This window comes from Lathyrus oleraceus, chromosome 3 (genome assembly GCF_024323335.1).
Source record: "Lathyrus oleraceus cultivar Zhongwan6 chromosome 3, CAAS_Psat_ZW6_1.0, whole genome shotgun sequence".
NCBI lineage: Eukaryota > Viridiplantae > Streptophyta > Magnoliopsida > Fabales > Fabaceae > Lathyrus > Lathyrus oleraceus.
This window is the reverse complement of record NC_066581.1, coordinates 136,203,361-136,224,241: the sequence shown is the minus strand read 5'-3', so window position 1 is coordinate 136,224,241 and position 20,881 is coordinate 136,203,361.

The window sequence follows — 20,881 nt, the reverse complement described above, 5'->3', positions numbered from 1 at the left end:
ATACTTACCCGAATTGTAGCTAACATATCCTTGAACTTTGCAAACATCCCTGCTTCATCGTCCTAAACCGGTTTCTTCTTAATTATGTGATACAATGGTTTTATGTAATCTGGTAGTTCTGGATTTGGATCATTCAAGATCTGCTTCTTTGTTCTTCTCCAAGAGGAGTTTTTATCTATCAGTTGCTCAATGGTGACTCCTCTTTCCTCTTTGGTTACCCTGATGGTTACTCTCCTTTTTTTTCAATCCTTGTTTCTCTTTTCTCAATCGCATCCTCTTCAACTATTCCATTTTAACGTTTGTTAATGGCCACCATAAAACCTATTTCTACAGCCTTGCAAGACTCATTTTTACGATTATCTGCAGTGTTACCTGTAAATCCTTCGCTCGAGCTAGGTAAAACAATTATTTGTCTAGATAACTAACCAATGTGCATCTCCAAATTCTTTTATAGACGCATTATGGTTTCTACTTGTTGTCTCATGGTTTTTATTTACCTGTGCAAAGCTATTTTGAGTTGTTTGGATGAAGTTTTGCAGATTTTATTCAAGTTGTAAAGGTTTCCTTTGGATTTAGGCTACTTGGCTTTGCTGGATCCCTTGGCTTGCACCTGAATTCTGGTTATCGCTCCCTCTGAAATTCTGACGATCTTGCCATATGAGATTGTAGGTATTGGAATAAGGGTTATTTCTCTAGAAATTAGAAAATTTGGCCTCTTGACTTGGTCCTTCCAAAGAGCAACTTCCCTTATCATGTCCTTCGCCACAAAAATCACACCTAAGTGCTTGCATCTAACTCATGTTAGCCTTACCTAAGCTGCTTTCAACTAGCTTTTTATTCATTCAAGCACATTTTCTAAATAAGGTCTTTGACTTATGGTTCGGTCATTGATCTAATTGTGCCTCCCGCTGAAGCATCCAACAACATGCGTGTCTGACTTTTGAACCCTTTGATGAAATTTTGTACTTTCTCCATATTATTCATATTATGATTCAGGCACATACGTAACAAAAGTTTGAACCTTTCCCAAGAGTCATACAATGACTCAGTTTCATGCTGCTCGAAATTTATAATTTCTGGTTGTCGCTCGGAAAACTGAGTAGTGGTGAAGAATCTTTCTAGGAATTTGTCTTCCAACTCCTTTCATGTTCGAATTATTCCATTTGGAAGGCAAAGTAACCAGTCCTTAGCCCTTCCAAATAGTGAGAAGTCAAACAATCTCAACTTAATTTAGTCTTCAGTGACATCAGTTGGTTTGCATATCGAGGTTGTTTTGTAGAAGCATGCCAGATGCTCCCACGAGTCTCTAATCACGTTCGTGACGAACATATTGTGTCTTAAATCTGAAAGCACATAATTATTAATATTAAAGTTAACGGGTTCTTCCGGTACAAACCCTCTCAAAACCTGTCCTTCATCGGTTCTTTAATAGTAATCCTCCATAGTTTGGGGTAGTATAGCTGACATGGATATTTCCTCCTCAGAGGCATAAGAAATTAGTGGTTGATCTCCTGCTAAGATCCTTTGAGATATATTTGCTTCCCTAACTGCTCTCCTGAGAGCATGTGCAGTTCCTTCAATTTCTGAATCAAACGGTGTCAATTTCGATCCTGAGTTGCGCATGCACAAATAGGAAATACCTTAGTAGCAATATGATTAACAAGAAAAAAAAAAACTAAATAAAACGTTGCACAAGCGTCGCCTTATTGAAATATCAACAGTCTCCGATAACGATGCCAAAAATTTGATGACTTCCTGGAAAGTGTACCAATAGTATCACAATAATAAAATATCGAATCCACAAGGACTTCTTTTTAACAAGACAAAACATGTGCAATATGTAGAAAAGAGTAAATGGGGGGTGGTGGGGTTCATATTTCAAATCGAAAATAACAAAGAGTTAAGATGGACTTATGAAAGCGGTCAAGTTGTGTATAGAATCTCATATTTCTATATTGTTGATATTTGATGCCTTACATGAAAAATCTCATCACTATAATCACACGGCGAATTAACAAAACCTCTATAACCAATCCCTTGCGATATAGCTCCCTAATCACTACTCTGAGCTTCCTATCCCTAGTCCACCATCGTAAGCATGATTAGGCGATGCAATAGAGCATTAATTCACTAGCCACTACTTGGGATTTCCCATTCCTAGTTAACCAGTGTAAGCATGAAAATTTCCTTAGGTCCAACATATAAACTAATGGTCAGTATTTCCTATGTGCCCAAAATTAGATTAAAAGAGTATCTCACATAAAAATCATTACGAACGAGAATCAATTGAATATAATTATAGATCAAAGCATTCATGTAATTTCAAATCAATATATTGCCCAACAATATTGAAATAAGTTCATCATAACACAACCTAACCTAGAGGAATTTAGCTACTCATAATTCAAAATACAATACCAAAAACAATTGAAGAGAATATTATATAAGATCCCTTTAAGTATTGGCCTCCAATGACTCCAAGTGCTCTCAAAAGTCACTTATGATGCTGCAAAATCATACTCTCTATGCCAAAATTCATAACCCTTGAGAGAGTGTAGAGAATCCCCTTCTATAGCCTTCAGATGCATCATAACATGTCAGAAAAGCCTAGAAAAAAGAGCCATCGCGCGCATGATGACCTGAATTGCACGCGCGATGCAACCTTTATGTCCCTATCACTTGCATGATTTAGCGTAATGTTGCGCGTGATTATTCCAGTGGTTGCACGCTTTTGCTCCCTTTTTCACCTGAATTTTCACTAAGTCCAATTTCTTCACACGTAGCTATTTTTTCCTCATTTTTTGGTCTTTATTCTTCATTTTTTCTCCTCTTCGACTTATTTTGATATGTTTCTTCATCCAAATTTATACAATGGAAGAATGTCATCATCTCTCCACTTAAATAAGTGAGACAAATGGACTAATCATATTTGAGCCTTTCTCCACATAGGAAGGGAGCCTAAACCCAACAAATCTCCCATTCACAACTATGTGGAGGAAATCACCAAACCGACAATATCACAATAAGCTTAAAATTTTTCTCTTGGTAATATTTTAGTCATCATATCAGAACCATTATCATATGTATGAACTTTAGCTAACTCCAACAACTTAGCATCCAAAACATCATGTATCCAATGATATCTCAGTTAATGTATTTGGACCTATTATGAAAAGTCAGATGCTTACCAAGATGAATAGCTATTAGACTATCAACAAATAACACATATTTATCTTGAACAAAACCAAGCTTCTGCAAAAACTTCTTCAACCGCAGTAAATCTTTGCATGCCTTGGTAATGGCAATAAACTCAGCCTCTGTGGTAGATAATGCTACACACTTTTGCAATCTGGACTGTCAAGCCACATCTCCCCCTGCAAATTTAATCATGTATCCTGAAGTGAATTTTCTGAAATCAATATCTACAACCATATTAGAGTCAAAGTAGTTGACTATAGTAGGCTTATCTCCTCCAAAACAAATCCTAGTAGAAGTGGTACCTTGAAGATACCCTAAAATCCATTTTACATCATTCCAATGCTCTCTACCTGGATTTGATAAAAATCTACTAATTATACCAACAACATATGCTATATCTAGTCTTGTATACACCATTACATACATCAAACTATCCAAAATAGACGCGTAAGGATCACATTTCATATCAAACGTGTCATCTTCACTTGAAGGACTTCGAATACAACTCAACTTGAGATGAGTAGAAAGAGGAGTGCTTACCGCCTTAGAAATTTCCATTTTTAATCTTTGCAACACTCTTTCGATATAATGTTATTGTGACATCTAAATTTTCTTTTTTTTTTGTCACGTATGATTATAATGCGAAGAATCTATTTAGTTGCTCTCATGCCTTTCATCACAAATGACTCTTCCAATTACTTCTTTAACCTGTTAATGTTAGAAATACTCATCCCTACAATAAGCATATCATCAACATATAATAACAGGATAATAAAGTCGTCTTTAGAAAAATTTCTAACAAAGACGCAATGATCTAAAGTAGTCTTATGACATCCTTGATCACACATAAGAAACTCAAACTTCTTGTACCACTTCCTTGGAGCTTGCTTCAACCCATATAAAATATTTCTCAATCTACACACATGATCTTCTTTGCCTTTAACTTGAAAATCATCGGGTTGTTTCATGTAGATCTCTCCCTCCAAATCACCATGAAGGAAAGTCGTTTTCACATCCATTTTCTCAACCTCTAAATCAAGAGTAGCAGCAAAACTCAACGCGGTTCTAATTGATGACATCTTTATAAAAAGTGAGAAAATATCATTAAAATCAACGCTCCTTCATTGATATAAACCTTTCACCACTAATCTAGTTTTATATCTTGGAGACCTAGAGTTACTCTCATGTTTAACTCTATAAATCTTCTTGTTTTCCAACGCCCTTTTTCCTTTAGGCAACTTTACTAAATCATAAATGTCATTATCATACAATGATTCATCTCATAATGCATTGCATCCAACCACTTTTAATTTTTATCACTTTCCATGGCCTCTTAAAAACACTCATTTCACACTCATCAGTCAAGGTCACATACTCATCACAATTATACTTTGAGGAAGGTTGTCTCTTTCTGTTAGACCTCTTATGTTGAACTTGAGATGATTCTGGAGCTTCACCAAGATCCTCATCTAGTGACATATCGCTCTCCCCTTCATCATAATTAGTTGGATGATTTACTTCATCTCCAAGTTATTAATCATCAATATAATCATATGGCTCACCATTCTGATCATCACCACCAATAGCATTCAGATTATGACTAGGTATCTGAACTAGATCAACATTATTAAAACTAATATCTTTCTTAGGTGTAGCCTTTTTACATTATCAATGTCTTCAATAGTTTGGTCTTCCATGAACACCACATGCAACTTCAAATAAGCTTATTTCATAGAGGATCATACAACATGTAACCAAACTCATATATATATATATATATATATATATATATATATATATATTATTTTGCCTTTGCATCCAACTTGGATCTTTCATCCTTTGCCCCTTGCACGAATGATTGACTTCATAATAGCCATTTTACCTGTAAAAAAGAAAACAATTAAAATCAGATGACAAATGTAAAAACAATTAAAATCATAAAAGTCATTTTACCTGTAATAAAGAAAACAATTAAAATCATTTGACCTGTACCTTTTTCACTAAGTTCTCTTTCTTTTCTTGGTTGGAATATGTTCTACATGTCTCTTAACAACACGGACGGTTGGATTGATCCAAATACCCTCATTATGATCATTTCTAATATATGAATCATTTGATATAATATTCTCATCTTGATCATTTCTGGTAAACGATTCAATCTCAACATCAATATCACCTTGATCTCCAGTGTTTTCATCAATTACTTTGTTGGAAAAAAGAACTATAGACCATTTCGTACTTTTCGGATCATTGACATAGAACACTTGTCTAGCTTGAGAGGCTAGAATAAAAGACTCATCTTTGTATCCCACCCTATTAAGATCCACTTGCAAAAATCCTGACTTATCCATTCGAATGCCGTTATTATTTTCAACCCACTTGCAACCAAATATAGGAATCTGAAACTTCTCATAATCAAACACCCAAATGCGCTCGATAACACCAAAATACGACAGATTTGCAAATTTGGGGTTTAAGTCCTTCACACTTGATATGTGCATTGCTTCAGCTACCACGGTGACACCACTATTCTGCATAGTACTTTTATCATCTTGTTCTTTGGTATAAAATGTGTATCCAGTATGCGCTATAAGAAAAAACATGGAAACTTGGACCATATGCTAAGCATCTCAACCTTTCTGTTATTGAAGCGGGATCTGAATAATACTTTGAATAAATATGATCCTTAAACCAAGGTATAAAACATCGATTGTGCTCTCGTACTATCCAATTTTCATTTCTATTGGAATTTAAACCTCGGAGAACATCCTTGTGAATTTCAACATACGGCTCAACCTCATTCTCATTGTGCAGAACATACAAATGCACTTGATCCCGTTCGACCCTTGATACTGCCACGATTTTATTTCTAATTAGATTTTTTCCTTCTTTCTTTTCGACAAGCTGAGACTTGGGGAGTCCGATTGACTGAACATTAGACAAATATTCAGTACAAAACTCAATCGCTTCTTCAACAATGTATCTTTCAACCATACAACCTTCTGGTCGACTTCGGTTCTTCACGTACCCTTTTAATATTTTCATATAACGTTCAACAGGGTACATCCATCTCATATAAGCTGGTCCACACAATTGTGTCTCTTTCACAAGATGAACAACTAGATGTACCATTATGTTAAAAAATGATGGAGGAAAAAACATTTCAAGCTCACACAAAGTAATAACGATTTCTTTTTGCAACATTGGTAAGATCGCAGGATTGATCACCTTACTGCAAATTGACTTGAAGAAAGAACACAACTTAGTTATAGAGCTTCTTACTTTTTCTGGAAGAATAGAACGTATATCTATTGGGAGAAAATGTTCCATTATAACATGGCAATCATGGGTCTTTAAACTCTTTAACTTGAGGTCTTTCATAGACACAAGTCTTCTAATATCTGAAGAGTACCCTTCTGGAACTTTAACTTCACTTAGAAACTTACACAATGTTTTTTTCTCCTTTCTAGATAGAGTATAAGCAGCAGGCGGTAGATATGTTCGTTTTCCTTTCTTCAAGGGTCCTAATTCAGTTCTTATTCCCATCGCTATCAAGTCCTTTCTTGCCTTAAGGCCATCCTTAGACTTTCCTTGTATATTGAGTAACGTGCCAATAACACTTTCAAATACATTTTTTTCAATATGCATAACATCAAGAAAATGTCTCACATACAAGGACTTCCAATACGGCAATTCAAAAAAACTGACCTCTTCTTCCACCCACTTTTGACAAGTGTGTGGGCAAAAGGCTTGCCAAACTGAGTATCCAAATCTTTCACCTTTTCAAAAATTTGATCACCCGTCAATATAGGTGGAGCTCTGCCTTGTTTTGTCTCTCCATTGAACGCCTTTCTCCATCCACGGTAGTGATGATTTGAATTTAAGAATCTCCGATGACCGAGAAAGACATTCTTCTGACCAAACTCCAAGCGCTTCCAATCTGTTTTATCTTCACAAATAGGACACGCACATTGACCTTTTATGCTATACCCTGATAGATTTCCGTATGCTGGAAAATCATTAATTGTGCCAAACAACATCGCCCTCAAGTTGAAACTTTCTTTCCTATATCCATCATAAACCTCCACACCGGTCTCCCACAAAATCTTTAAATCTTCGATTAAGGGCTTCAAGTACACGTCTATGTCATTCCCTGGTTGTTTAGGTCCAGAAATCAACATAGACAACATCATGTACTTACGCTTCATACATAGCCATGGAGGTAGGTTATAAATCATAATAATCACAGGCCATGTACTGTGTGAGATACTCTGGATACCGTGTGGGTTCATTCCATCAGTAGATAATGCCAAGCGAAGGTTTCTTGATTCTTCTCCAAATTCAGGATAATCATTATCAATTTTCAACCACTGTGGTGAATCTGCCGGATGTCGATACTTTCCATCTATAATTCTTTCATCTGCATGCCAGGTCAAGTGTCTTGAATCGGTTTCACTACGAAACATGCGTCTAAATCTCGGAATAACAGGAAAATACCACAAGACCTTTGCTGGAGACAACTTGTTCTTATATCGCGAGACACCGCATTTAGGACACTCATTTAACGATGCATACTCATTTCGAAACAAAACGCAATCGTTTGGACATGCATGTATCTTATCATAGCTCATGCCAATAGAGCACAACATCTTTTTGGTCTCATATGTTCGATTGGGAAGAACATTATCCTCAGGAAGCATATCTTTCAAAAGGGCTAATAACTCTGTGAAACTTTTATCCGACCACCCATTGCCCGCCTTTAAGTTGTACAACTTTAATACCGCAGACAATCTTGTGAATTTAGTGCAACCATCATACAAAGGTTTCTCTGCATCACTTACCAACCTCTCAAACATTTCGGGACAATCCTTAAGATCTCCTTCAAGTGCTTCTGCAATCTCTTCAACTCGATCACAATCGTATGTATCTGCGCCACTATAGTTTGAGGCATAGGTCGTACTATCCCCCGGTTCAACATTCTCGTTACTTTTCTCACCATGCAAATTCCAACATGTATAACTTCGATCAATTCCATGCCTCATTAGATGCGATGTCAACTGAACTGCGTCAACCCGTTTCCCATAACAACAACCCAAGCAAGGACATATCATTCTACTGGGGTCTTCGGCGTGCGCAACGGCAAACTTAACGAATTCTGATACCCCATTCTCGTACTCTCTCGACAATCGATTGGAAGACATCCATGTATTATCCATTACTAATTAGAATAAACAAAAAACACTTTCAGAAGAGTTCAAACACATTCGGACCTAGGTTTCTAATGATACTGGTGTTGACACAAAATCATATGTTCATAGGTCGTATAACCCATTGCATCCGCTATCATGGTCACTAAAAACCAACCATCAATTTCCTATTGCATCCGCTATCATGGTCGAAACAAACGTAGAAGGAGGAAACACGCAGTAATAAGGTAAAACAGAAATTGGGCAAAGCTAAAACAAAGCAATAACATAAAACAGAAATTGGGAAAAGCGTGTACCTTTGATTGGTAGAAGGAGGAAACGCGCATGTAGATCTAACAGAGGTGGAAGGAAAACGCCTCAGAATCCTAACGTGAAAAAGAACGCTAATAACAGATAGTGAAATAACAAAACGCGCAGTATGTTATAATTTTAATGTTTACTAAAGGGGACATTAGAGGGCGCTTGTGGAAAAAAAACGCCCTCTAAAGGGGGCCTAAGAGGGCGCTTATGAAAGCACTCTCTAAGGCTTTCCAAAAGCGCTTTATAAGCTGGAAATGCACGTGGACTTATAACAGCGCTTTATTAAAAGCGCCCTCTAAGGGTAACCTTAGAGGGCGCTTTCTAAAAAGCGCCATGTATTGTTGTCCCTCTATCTCCTCCTTATTTTTTCGTTTCACCTTAGAGGGCGCTTGTGGAAACAAAGCGCCCTCTAAAGGGGGCCTAAGAGGGCGCTTATGAAAGCGCTCTCTAAGGCTTTCCAGAAGCGCTTTATAAGCTGGAAATGCACATGGACTTATAACAGCGCTTTATTAAAAGCGCCCTCTAAGGGTAACCTTAGAGGGCGCTTTCTAAAAAGCGCCATGTATTGTTGTCCCTCTATCTCCTCCTTATTTTTTCGCTTCACCTTAGAGGGCGCTTTATTACAAAAGCGCCCTCTAAAGTGCGCTGTCTATTGCTCCTTATTTTTCGCTTCACTTTAGAGGGCGCTTTTGTAATAAAGCGCCCTCTAAGGTGCGCTGTCTATTCCAGTTTTTGGCGTAGTGAATATGCATAAAAGCCTTACAACCAAAGACACTCAAATTATCATACTTTACATTCTTTTGAAACCAAATTTTGTCTGGAACTTCACTGTTCAAAGCAACCGTAGAAGTGAGATTAAGAATATGTATTGTCGTATAAAGTGCCTCGCCCCAATAATGATTAGGCAACTTAGCTTCAGAGAGCGTACACCTTACTCTCTCAATTAGTGTTTGATTCATCTTTTTTGCTAAACCATTCCATTGAGGAGTTTTATGAGGAGTCATTTCATGTACAATACCATGTTGTTTGCAATAGGAATCAAATGGTCCACAATACCACCATTGTCTGAACAAACACATTTCAGCTTCTCGTCTGTTTGTCTCTCAACCAAAGCATGGAATTCTTTGAAATTTTTCAACACTTGGTCTTTTGTCTTCAGGGCATAAACCCATAGTTTCCTAGAGCTGTCATGAAAAAAGGTAACAAAATAAAAGTGGACCACTAAAGAATTTTACCTTTATTGGACCACAAACATGAGAATGTAGCAATTGAAGCACTTTGACTTCTTTGAGAGTGAATGTCTCGTGAAAGATACTCTAGTCTATTTATCAGCCATGCAATGAGAACACTTCTATAAATTTGCATTCTTTAATCCAGGAAGAATATCCTTTTTGGCCAAAACATTCATCCCCTTTTAACTAATACGACTTAGTCTTCGGTGCCACAAATATGCTTACATGTCGATAGAATTCACACTATCCCTAGCAACCAAACTTTTATTCCAATACAGTTTAGAAAGATTTCCTCATCTAGCCACAACCAATTTATAATAATTGAGTTTCCACTTCCTAGAGCCAAAGTGATTATCATAACCATAATCATCAAGCATGCTCATATAGATAAAATTAAAGTTGACATCTGGATCATGTTTAAAACCTCTAAGCAACAATTGCATCCCCATGTTGGTTTACAAGAAAACATCACCAACATCAATAACCTTATATACACCATCATTATCCATCTTGAGCACTCCAAAATCACCAAAAATATAAGATATGAAGAAATACTTCCTTGGCGTAACATGCAATGTAGTACCACTGTCAACTATCCACATGCTCTCGAGTGATACAAGATTAATAAACTCATGATCGCGGAGAACAACAAGATCATCACTAGTAGCAGTAGTAACACGATCATCATCATGACATTCATGGTATATTTTTTAGACTTATCCTTATTTAATTTGTTATACCAATGCTTCTACACGTAACTACAAAAAAATGAGTGAATTACGGCGGTTCTTATAGCGATATGGTGGCGGTTTCGACGGCCACAATTTACAAAAACGGCGTTTCTAAATCACCTTAAATTTGTCTGCACAGTGAAAATTATGGCGGTCTAAACATAAACGCCGCACTAACTGCCGAACATTGATTAAAATGACGGTTGTTTGATTGAATACTGGCAGTTTCAAACATCACATAATTCACAAAATCTAAATGATTTGTCTCTTTAAACCTCCGTATCACACTGCAAATGACAAAATTTAAAACCGCCACAATTTACTATCAGTGGATGTCCAAAAAATTTATTTAGACCACCATTTATTTCCATTAATTCAAAATTTCTTTATTCTAATCAATGTTTCTTATTGAATGTACTGTTATAATGAAAAGATAAATGACAGGTATATATATATATATATATATATATATATATATATAGTTCCCAAACATATATATCCAAAATACTCAAACATAAAAATGACTAACAATTTATGTGACTATTATTTTAAGCTATTCTAAAAAATAAACAAGTTTTGAAATATAAAAGTTCCATAAAAAAAAAAATCATAAAATGACGTGTCTTTTTAAAGACTAAGAGATTTGCTTCATTGTATAGCTTACATCCGATGATCAATTTATGTCATAAGGTGAAGATTCACTTCATACATCTGATTCCCATGAAGCCTACAAATAACAAATCAATCATTATAACTAATAACTCAGGAAGCCATATCTGATGTGTCTCAAGACTCTATAATAGCCTATTTTAGTTTCTGATGTGGCAGCAATTTGATAAGGGCTATATGCACCGACCTTTTACAAAAAAAAAAAGTAGTGTTGTAAAGAATGCACATGTTTGTGAGATTAATATTGTGTTAAAAGTTACTTAAGAACTACCTCAGTTGGTTCAAAACAATCTCACTCAATTTTCTCTTCACACTATCTGTAGTAAATCATTCCTATGCTTTTATCAAAGCCACTCACACCAATTTCATATTATTTTTGTGTACGACAATTGACGACAATTTCTTCTTCACGGTATGAGTTGATTTACAATCAGTGACGTGACACATGTACCGATCGAAATCGCGAAAATCTTAACGTGACTGCGACCACAACCCTTTTTTTTTAAAATAGTATCAATATCAAACTAAAGATTAAGATTTATCTGATGTATAAATCATGTTCACACGTTAAAGTATAACAATAAAAAATAAATCATGTTCATACATTAAAGTATAACAATAAAAAATAAAATAGAAATTTCTAATTTCCTTTTTCAATATAATCAAACAATTTGTTTTTAGAAAACTAAGAAAAAACAATTGTCAAGACCAACAAGCATAGAGGATCAACTGTGTACCTCCAAAAGACAGAAAAAGTTAGCAAATAAAATACAGATCGGATCAAATATATAATCAATGTGAAACATATTAGATTTAATTATTAGATTTAATTCATATTTAAGTTTGTTAGATATTAGATTTAAATATTAGATTTGATTCATATTTAAGTTTGTTAGAGGCTTATAAATAGGGTGTCAATCATTGTAACTTTTAATCCTTTTTGTAGCCATCATTCTCTGAATAAGAATATTTCCATTCATCATATATTCTACCTTTGCACCAACAATTGGTATCTAGAGCTCCGGTTCAGATTCATTGGGAAACACGGGAAACACGAGTGAACGTGAGGTCTTGTGTGTTTGATTTTGATTCTTAGATTCGTGTTGAATCTTGAACAAAATCTGATCAGAATTTTAATTCTGTGGGTTGGAAAACACTGTGTGAGAAATCTGAGTGTATTGTGCAAGGTAGAAAGATGAACGGAAACGGCAACATGAACACCAAACTTCCAGTATTTGACGGTAAAAACTGGAATCGTTGGATGATCCAAATGCGTGTACTGTTCGGTGCTCAAGATGTTCTAGATCTTGTCACTGATGGTTATGTTCCGGTAGCAGCAGATGCGACGGATGAACAGAAAAACACGCAGAAGGAAGTAAGGAAGAAGGATCAGAAAGCATTGTTCTTCATTCATCAATGTGTTGATGTAAATGTGTTTGAGAAGATTGCAGATTCAACGACAGCAAAGGCTGCGTGGGACACACTGGTTAGATGTTATGGTGGTGACGCATCAGTGAAGAAGGTGAAGCTTCAGTCCTTGAGAAAGCAATATGAGAATCTCAACATGAAGAATAATGAGAAAGTTTCTGAATACATCTCCAGAGTGATTCTGATCACTAATGAGATGAAAGCGTGTGGAGAAACTCTTTCTGAAGAAACAATCATGGAGAAGGTATTGAGATCCCTTACCTCTCAATTTGATTACATTGTGGTAGCAATAGAACATTCCAAAGATCTGAGCACCATGAGAATTGAAGAGCTGCAGAGCAGTCTAGAAGCGCAAGAGTTGCGTTTGACTGAGAGAACTTCTGAAAGGGAAGTAGAGCAGCAGGCTCTGAAAGCAACTTCTGATAGGAGGTATCAGAAGCAGTCAGAAGCCAGGAGAAGATCTGATGGTGGTCAGAAGTCAGAAAGCTCAACCTCTGATAGACAAAAAAATGCTCAGAAGGGAAAAGAGAAGTATGACAAGAAGAAAATCCAATGTTACTGCTGTAAGAAGTTTGGTCACTTTGCTAGAGACTGTTGGTCAAACAAGGAGAGAAAATCAGAAGAAGCAAATATAGCCAGAAGTTCTGATGACGAATCTGTGCTATTGATGGCCTCTGAATCTGATGATATGGATCTGATAGACTGGTGGTATATGGACACTGGTTGTTCAAATCATCTTACTGGAAACAAGAAATGGCTGGTTGACTTTGACTCTGAAAAGAGGACAAAGATCAGATGTGCTGATGACAAATATCTTAATGCAGAAGGTATGGGAAATGTCAGAGTGACTCTGAACAATGGGAAAACAGCATTGATTCAGAACGTGTGGTATGTACCTGGCATCAGAAGCAATCTGATGAGTGTGGGACAATTAATTGAGAAAGGTTTCTCAGTTACCATGAAGGACAATCTTCTGAAGCTGTACGACTGTAATCAGAAGTTGATTATGGAGTCAGAACAGGGAAGGAATAGAACATTCAAGGTGAATGTCAGAACTGCAGACTCAGAATGTCTTAGTGCAACAAGTGCTGAGAAGGAGAGTGAGCTGTGGCACAGAAGATTTGGTCATTTGAATTTCAGAAGCTTAAAACATCTGAATTCAAAGAAGTTGGTACATGGAATTCCTGCAATTAAGAAGCCTGAAAAGTCATGCAAAGTTTGTATGGAAGGAAAACAACCATGATTGCCATTTGCGTCAGAAACTGCTCCAAGAGCAAAACATGCCTTGGGAGTTGTACATTCTGATGTGTGTGGTCCATTTCCAGTAGCATCGATGGGAGGGAATAAATACTTTGTGTTATTTGTTGATGAATTCACAAGAATGACATGGGTATCCCTTATTAAGTTTAAACACGAGGTGTATGATGAATTCAAGAAGTTCAGAATGAAGGCCGAGAATCAGAGTGGTCAGAAGTTGAAGATTCTTAGAACTGACGGTGGAGGTGAGTATAACTCCAAAGAGTTCCAGAAGTTCTGTGAGGAGAATGGAATTGAGCATGAGGTTACTGCTCCTTATACCCCTCAACACAATGGTCTTGCTGAAAGAAGAAACCGCACTTTGCTTGATATGGTGAGAAGCATGCTAAAGGAGAAGAAGCTTCCTCAGAAGCTCTGGGGAGAAGCTGTTGCCACTGCAACGTATGTACTCAACCGATGTCCTACGAAGAAGTTGAAGGAAATAGTTCCAATACAGAAGTGGACTGGAGATAAGCAAAGTGTTAGTCATCTGAAGGTGTTTGGTTCTGTTTGCTATAAACATGTTCCAGAAGCCAGAAGACAGAAGCTGGATGATAGAAGCAAAGTGATGATTCTGATAGGGTACCACAGTACAGGTGCATACAAGCTCTATTGTCCAGAAACCAATAAAATTGAATTCAGCAGAGATGTGATTGTGAAGGAATCAGAAGTTTGGAATTGGGATAAGTCTCAATCTGATTCTGATGTTAGAACTTCTGAAGAAAGGTCAGAGTTCAGAATTTCTGAGGTTGGAGTAAATTCTGACGTTGATTCTGACTCTGATAGTGATCCAGAATCTGATGTTCCAGACTCTGATGTTCCAGACTCTGATGTTGCAGACTCTGATGTTTCAGACTCTGATGATCCTGACTCTGATGACCCAGACTCTGATGGTAATCCAGATTCTGGTGGCAATTCAGACTTTGGAAATATGCCAGAACCTTCAGATGGTCAAAGTTCTGGAGGAAGTCAACCATCTGAAGGTAGAAACTCTGAAGTTGAAGACTCTGAACAAGTTCAGAGACCACAAAGAGTCAGAAACATCCCCAGAAGATATGCAGAATTTGACATGCTGCAAGACACTGAAGTAGACTCTGAAGGAGAAGTTATTCAGTGTGCCATGTTAGTAGACTCTAAACTCATAAGTACAGAAGAGGCTCTTAAGCAGAAGCTCTGGCTGAAGGCCATGAAAGAAGAACTTGATGCTATAGAGAGGAACAAGACTTGGAAGCTGACAGAACTTCCAAAAGACAAGAAAGTCATCAGCGTCAGATGGGTTTTCAAGCAGAAATTAAAGCCAGATGGTTCAATTGGCAAACATAAAGCAAGGTTGGTAGCCAGAGGATTTCTACAGAAACCTGGGCTAGATTACTCTGAAGTGTTTGCACCTGTAGCAAGACATGAAACAATCAGAATGGTGATTGCAATAGCTGCTAACAGGAATTGGCCTCTGATGCATTTAGATGTAAAATCTGCATTTCTGAACGGTCCATTAGAAGAAGAAGTTTACGTGTCACAACCTCCTGGATTTGTGAAAAAGAATCAGGAAGGGATGGTGTACAGATTATACAAAGCTCTATATGGATTGAAACAAGCGCCCAGAGCTTGGAATAAGAAGATTGATTCATTTTTCAAGAAGCAAGGCTTTCAGAAATGTGAGATGGAGTACGGTGTCTATGTTCAGCATACTTCTGAAGGAAATATGACTCTGGTATGTTTATATGTTGATGATATACTGCTGACTGGAAGTTCTGAACAGGAGATAGCCAAGTTCAAGAAAGTTCTGATGAATGAATTCGAAATGACTGATCTAGGCAAAATGACATACTTTCTAGGGATGGAATTCAGATACTCTGAGAAAGGTATTATTTTGCATCAGCTCAAGTATGAATTAGAACTTCTGAAGAGATTTGAACTGGAGAATTGTAAGATTGCTGTCACACCTTCTGATACAAATCAGAAACTGGATTCTGACTCTGATGGAAAGGATGTGGACGCTACAACCTTCAAACAGTTGGTTGGTTCTCTGAGGTATTTGTGCAATACCAGACCTGATATTTGCTATTCAGTTGGGATGGTTAGTAGGTTCATGAGTAAACCTAAGTGGTCCCATTACCAAGCTGCAGTCAGGATTCTGAGGTATATCAAGGGAACTCTGAAGTATGGAGTATTATTTCCTTCTGGAAGAAAGGATGAGTCAGAACTTCAGAGTTATTCAGATTCTGATTGGTGTGGAGACAGAGTTGACAGAAGAAGTACGTCTGGGTACTTATTCAAATTTCTGGGAGGTCCCATTTCTTGGTGTTCCAAGAAGCAACCTGTTGTGGCGTTGTCAACTTGTGAAGCTGAATATATTGCAGGTGCTGTTACTGCATGCCAAGCTGTGTGGATTCTGAATCTATTGCAGGATCTGAAGATTAAAGTAAACAAACCTCTGAAGCTGATGATTGACAACAAGTCTGCAATCAATCTTGCCAGAAACCCAGTGTTGCATGGGAGAAGCAAGCACATTGAGACCAAGTATCATTTTCTGAGACATCAAGTTCAGAGGGGAGTGTTAGAAGTTGTACACTGCAGCACTCAGAAGCAGTTGGCAGATGTTCTGACGAAAGCTATCAAGACTGATCAATTTCTCAGATTAAGGGATGGAATTGGTGTTACAAGTTTTGATGGAATATGAATTAAGGGATGGTATTAGATTTAATTATTAGATTTAATTCATATTTAAGTTTGTTAGATATTAGATTTAAATATTAGATTTGATTCATATTTAAGTTTGTTAGAGGCTTATAAATAGGGTGTCAATCATTGTAACTTTTAATCCTTTTTGTAGCCATCATTCTCTGAATAAGAATATTTCCATTCATCATATATTCTACCTTTGCACCAACAAAACAGACCTTAACACCTCTAGGAATGTAATAGGAGGCTAAATCTTTTATTAGCAACCTAATAATCCATAACAATACGTTAATGGAGTATATGGAAAAGCTTATTTGAGTTTAACGCGTGACATAAAAGAGCCTAGAAAATAACTATTAACATCATAAAGAAGCCCTAATTTTACCATCATAAGTTGGCTTGAGATGAAGAGTAATGGAACTACGCAACAAAGACAAAACGGAGGAAAATGAATGATAAGGTGAAAGAACGATGGTGAGAGTGAAGTAACAGAGGAAAATGGATGAGATTGTGAAGAAATAGAGGAGAGAGTGGACAATTAAGATATGTTGTTACAACAAATGAGTGAAAATAAAGGTTTCATCTATGGTTAGGATTCCATTGATTGGATGTGAATGATGTGAATGTGTGCTCTAAGGAAAGGGAAAATCAAATAAATTAGAAATTCAAAATAAAATATACAATGTGTAGATTGGATCAGAAAAAAATATACGTTTTTTACTTGTTGCGGGAATTTGTTAGAAAGAAAGGGGGAAAGTAAAAAAAAAGTGCTGGTGTGAATTTAGAAAAAGTTATCAAGTGAATAGTGGCGATTTAAACCGACTTATTATAATAAATCATGTCATTTAAACTAACCGCCGTAATCTACCGTAAAATAGTGTGTTCCTGTAATCAAACCACCACAATTTTTGCGGGATTTTTTGTAGTGTGTGTCTTGTTTTGTGACAATAATGACACTTCAAATTCTTGTATCATGGTTTGGACTTGTTTCTGCTATTCTCTCTACCACCCTTCGATTCCTTTTTATGACTTCTCCCCCTATTTTCAGTGACAAGTACCTTGTATTGAGATGAAGAATCATGTTCCTCCTTCTCATCTTCTCATTAACAATACCATCGTTAGTCGTTTCCACAGAAACAACGCCTCTAGAAGCATAACTATTGATAGAAATCTGAAATGTCTCCCAAGACTCTAGTAAAGATAACAATAAAAATAGTCTCAAAAGTTCATCATCATCAAATTTGATACTCATTCCTGACATCTGATCAAGAGTCCTTAAAATTCACTTAAATGATATGAAATAGAAGTCCGCTCCTTGTACTTCAAACTTATGAAGTTATTAAACAAGAATACTTTATTATTCCCTAATTTAGAGGCATACAAGGGCTTTATCTTCTTACATAAAGTTTTTGCATGTGATTATGATTATAAAAATCATCTTCTACATATTGTCGAATAAACCCACATACATGTTGATTTTCAAACTCCCATTCTTCATCGGACACAAAGTCCGGCTTTGCGAAACTAAAAATCGGTAAATATAATTTCTTCAAAATAGTAAGTCTTTCATCTTTCCCTTCCATAAATGGTAATTAACCATTCAACAATACCATCTTCATCTTTGTATTGACTCCATCATTCAAACAAGTAAAATAACCTTAATCAAGACCAATACGAAGCGGATATAAAATTCCTCACACTTGTAGGAATCTAGAGGTTCAACAATAAATATAAGATGACAAATCGAACAAATAAAGGCACAAAAGAAAACCAATATTTTTATCTTGGAAAATCTCTTAATATGAGAGTAAAAATCACGAGTCGTCTAGACCAAAGAAGTAACTCCACTATAATCAATTAAGGGTACAAGCGAGTCTTAAAGTGATTCACAAACTAGTGTTAACAACCACAAATCACAAAGCAAACTAACTTACAAATAAGAATCAAAAAACTGAAAAATTATCTAAATCTGCAACTTTAGTGCGAAACAGATATCTCTCAGCTCAAACCTGATTTTGAAATTATGAACAGTCAAAAGTTAGATACAGGTGTTGCTAACACCTGTCCTCCAAATTTGAGCGTGATCTGACTGATTAACGAATCCGGGATCGTCGATTTAGTGAGACTGATTGTAGAAAAATGAGAATATGTTTTTTTTTCTCTTTTCTCTCTTTTGAATCCTTATTTTTTTTCTCTATCTCTCTCAACAATAAATTGATCATCTTTATTTAAATAAATGAGACAAATGAATTAATCATATATTAGAATTTTTCTCCAAATAAGAAGGAACAACAAATCCAACCCTTCTTTAGTTGAATATTATTAAGTTGATAGTCCTTTTACATTTCTTTCTTGTGCTTTGTGATTATTTTATTTGTTATTTGGTGAATTTTACTATATGTTATTATTTTATCGTTAAAAAAATATATAAAGATATAATCACCCATAACTTTTTCTTCTTCATACTTTACCTATGTTTAAACTTTAGTTACAATCTATATCGGCCAATAGTCAAATAAAAATTGTTTTAATTAAAGATTATTATTTTATGGTTACAATAGTTGAAAATTCATTTGGCACAACAATATTTAAGGCATCCTTTAACCGATTTTTTTTTATGGTAAAAGTTATTTTTAAGTTAAAGTTGAAAATAATCATTTTATAAATAAAGTTAAAGTATTATTTATATTTTTTCAACTTTAAAAATAATTTTAAATAAAAAATATTTAATATATATCTATAAAAATATTTTATTTGATATATGATTGCACTTATGTAAATGTAAAATATTTGCGAGTAAAGTAATGATTTTGATTCATATTTATAAAAATAATAAAATATTACATATATGTATAGAATTTTTTACACAAAAATGAATACAAAATAAAATAAAATATTACTATATTACTAAAAGATAAGAAATATGTCATAAAAAATTAAATTAGTTTTTTTTGTATATATTTAAAAATATGCGTGTAAGTAATTAAATCATTAATTAAAAATAATAATTAACATCATGAAATAAAAAAATTAACGTTTTAAAGTAAACTAATAAGTTTTATCATTCTAATGTTGCACAATGGGTACATGAATGAATAAATCTTCTTTTTTAATTAAGTTAAGTAACATAAGAATTATGAAAATGTAGGCTGATGTGAAGAATTGAAAAATAATTTATAATAATTTAATAATATAAATTGTATTTATAGAAATTCGAAGATATATATAATTATGTACAAATAAATATTCTGAAAAATTATTATAAAGTTTCTTTTAATTACTTTAATAGAAGTTTTTTACATTATATTTTTAGTCTTTTTTATTAAGAGTTCTTTTCTAAATATTGGTTGACGTTTTTTCTCAAACCGAAGATAAACAAGCCATGTTACAAGCCATGTTCAAAGTGCTGGCCAACACACAAACCCAAGATGTGAACTCTCTAGGTTTGATTTCTGCTAGAAAAACAAATGAAGCCATTGAAATTCTTAATCTCATGTCTTCCACATTCTTGATTGCACTTTGTCGAGCAATTGACTTAAGGCATTTGGAAGAGAGCCTAAAAAATCATTGATCCTCTTCTTAAATGATTAGGCGAGTGGAATGGGAATTTTTTTCCAAAATAACCAACATTTTCAAATTAAATATGAAAATAACCATTTTTTTAAAAAAAATATCAAAATAATCAACTTTGGTGAGGATGCGTCGGGACAGTTGGCGCACACCCAAAAAAATAAATGAAGAGGCACCGGTATTGTGGCGCCTGCATGGCCCTCCAAAAGGAGGCGCCAGAGGCTAGGGCGCCTGCATGGCCCTCCAAAAGGAGGCGCCAGAGGCAAGGGCGCCTGTGTGTGTGTGTGCAAAGCGTCAATTTTTGTGGCGCCTGTGTGTGTGCTGCTTGTGGCGCCTGTGTGCTGTTTGTGGCGCCTGTGTGTGTGCTGCTTGTGGCGCCTGTGTGCTGTTTGTGGCGCCTGTATGTGATGTGGGTGTCAATTCACCTTCCGTCTCTATAAATATCATTCTCTTGCTTACAATTATTTTCACTCAAATTCATCTCCTAGTCTAGTTCAACCATCAATTTTAATTTTCTTTGTTTCAACAATGTCTGCATACATTCAGAAACGAAATGCTAATGTAATAT